The sequence below is a fragment of the Oreochromis niloticus genome, linkage group LG9 (assembly GCF_001858045.2).
Source record: "Oreochromis niloticus isolate F11D_XX linkage group LG9, O_niloticus_UMD_NMBU, whole genome shotgun sequence".
Taxonomy (NCBI): domain Eukaryota; kingdom Metazoa; phylum Chordata; class Actinopteri; order Cichliformes; family Cichlidae; genus Oreochromis; species Oreochromis niloticus.
This window is the reverse complement of record NC_031974.2, coordinates 32,137,796-32,140,643: the sequence shown is the minus strand read 5'-3', so window position 1 is coordinate 32,140,643 and position 2,848 is coordinate 32,137,796. Positions and strand designations below refer to the sequence as shown.

At 37.8% G+C, this 2,848-nt stretch overlaps 1 long non-coding RNA gene across 1 annotated transcript; it reads right to left on the bottom strand.

Annotated features, from left to right (window-relative positions):
* Positions 1-383: 383 nt before the first annotated feature.
* LOC109203526 (uncharacterized) lies at positions 384-1,404 on the bottom strand. Its single transcript, XR_002063259.2, has 2 exons — positions 1,055-1,404; positions 384-495 (listed from the first exon to the last, which is right to left on the bottom strand). It is a non-coding gene; the product is annotated as an uncharacterized LOC109203526 (long non-coding RNA).
* Between the last annotated feature and the right edge of the window lie 1,444 nt (positions 1,405-2,848).

Genomic DNA, 2,848 nt, shown 5'->3' with positions numbered 1-2,848 from the left:
AGCTGTAGATAATATTACATCTGTGGGATGATTATTGGTAATTTAGAATGATAAGAATTTTATTTGTGAAGAAGTTCATGAAGTCATTACTAGTTAACGTTAAAGGGATTGTTGGCTCAGTAGAGCTCTGACTGTTTGTCAGCCTGGCTACAGTGCTGAAGAGAAACCTGGGGTTGTTCTTATTTTCTTCAGTGACAAATAGTAAGATGTTCTGGCTTTACGGAGGGCTTTCTTATAAAGCAGCAAACTATTTCTCCAGGCTAAATGTTGATCCTCTAAATTTGTGACACGCCATTTCCTCGCCAGCTTACGAGTTATCTGCTTTAGGCTACGTGTGTCAAGTGTTCTGTCTTTGAGGTGCCCACACTTGAAAAAGACCAGACTTTGAATTTCACTCAAATTTATTTTTGACCAGTTTCAGGTTCATGCAGTCAATAAGGTAGTTGGATAGCTGTTTTGCTAGATGCTAGGTAGGTAGATAGGTAGGCGAAAAACCTTTAAAACACAAAAATAAAGACCATTCCATTAATCATTCAGATAAATTAAATGCATTGCAGAATACAAATAAAATAAAAATATATACACTTCAGTAAAGGCATTTAACATAGACAAAAGTATTTAGCTTTAGCTAAACTATCATTTAACCCAGTTTAAGTTAGTTTTACATTCATTGGTTTTTAGTCACAGAGCTAAGTAATTTCAAACAACGAAGATGAAATAAAAAAAGAAACTGGTTCTTAAATACACAATATGTCTACTTTGCATTTTATACTTTTTATAAACAATTACATTTTTAAAGTATACATTTTAGAGTTTGCAAATATTTTAATAGAGACTTTAACCAAGGATTTGGGGTAGCCATTTTTAGTATTAACATAAATGTGTGGGAAACACTATCTACATAAACAATTTATTCAAACTTAAACATTTTAATATCAATATAATTTTTTTAAACTTAAATGCAGTAACTATTTCCCAAAGCATAAATACATTTCCACAATTGAGCTTCTATAGTTCCCAAACATAAGCAGCAAATATGAGTCCAAGAGCTTACCGATAGCCTGTCTAGTTCAAAGTCTTCCTCACAGTGGAAAGTGGATTGTGCTTCGTTTGCTGTCCTCTCAGTATGTCGCACCCGGGTCAAATGACTGCTGCATGCATTTTAAGGTCTACTAGGCACGCCAGCCCTTGATTGCTCTAATTCAGCTCACCTGGCGGAGCGGCGCGCACCAGGCCGTGCTTAGTTGTAGATTGCACACAAGGTCTAATCAGCAGCAGCACAGAGCAGGTAGTGGGCAGGAGGAGGAAGAGAAGAGTAACAAGCACACCTACTAGGTCAGCGCGACAACGTGTTTGAGAATTATACCACGGAGTCAGGGACTTTGGATTTGAGGCCTTAGTTTTCACAGGAGCTACAGTATCCAGAGTCGTACGTAGTGAGGAGGTAAAATTATTAACAAGATAATCGACCTCTGTTGGAGTAGCGTTCAGATAGCTGCTCTGCTCTATGTTGGTACAGGGCATTGAAGATGATAACAGTGGGTGGATTATATTCTTAAACTTAGTTACAGCACTTTCAGAAAGACATCTACTTTGATAAAGTCTACTCCCCACTGCTGTGTAATCAATTATTGTAAATATAAATGTTATCAGGAAATGATCAGACAGCAGAGGGTTTTCAGGAAACACTGTTAAATGTTCAGTTTCTATGCCATATGTTAAAACAAGATCTAGAGTGTGATTAAAGTGGTGGGTGGGTTCTTTTACATTTTGAGAGAAGCCAATTGAGTCTAATAACAGATTAAATGCCATGTTGAGGCTGTCATTAGCATCTACATGGATGTTAAAATCACACATAATAATTATTTTATCTGAGCTGAGCACTAAATCAGATAAAAAGTCTGAGAAATCAGAGAGAAACTCTGTGTAAGGCCCAGGTGGACGATATATGATAACAAGTAAGACTGGTTTCTGAGTTTTACAGCTGGGGTGGACGAGGCTAAGCATCAGGCTTTCAAATGAATTAAAAGTCTGTCTTGGTATGCTCTTGGAACAGCCGAGAACCTACCCTGGCCTACCAAAATTCCTCAATTTTCTGATAATAGCTTTCACCATGGTTTATTAAAGTAGCATAATGTGTTGCTTTGTCAGACAGGTTCTGTTTAAGTGTTTTCTTGATTCAGGTCAAGAGCAGTTCTGACAGTCTCAAAAACAACAGGAGAAAGGCACGCAGGTTCAGTGTAATCAAAACCTCAGACACGGACTGAGGCAAAGACCAAGCCTACATCACAAAAAATGTCACAGCAGTATCCAAATAAAGTTAATGAATGTTTCTTCATCCCTTGCTGAGTACTTTCTGAAACATGATGTCTTTATTCAGGTTTTGGTTAGTGTGAAAAAAATCTGTTGCAATTGGTCAAAACTGGACAAAGTGTCACGGCGGGGTACGCCGGTGTGTTTTGTTGATTGGACCCAGAAGCAGACACTGAAGAGAGGAGTTGCTGGTTAAACAAAAGGTGATCTTTTCTTTTTTTTTTTTTTTTTTTTTTTAATAGATGATGGCACGTGAAAAAACATGGAAACTAGAAAAACTAAGAAAACTATGAAACAATCTGACTATGGTGAGGAAAACAGACAACCAGACAATGACACACTGAAAACAGAGGATACACAGGAGGTGATTAGGGCAGGTGGGAACACATGGGGAAAGCAGTTGACTGACATGAACATAATGACGGGACAGGGGAAGTGAAACTAAATACAATGACAAAGGCACAGTAGACTCCTCCAAAATAAAACAGGAAACATGGAGATGTAGACATGACACGAACTTCACAACAAGAACTAC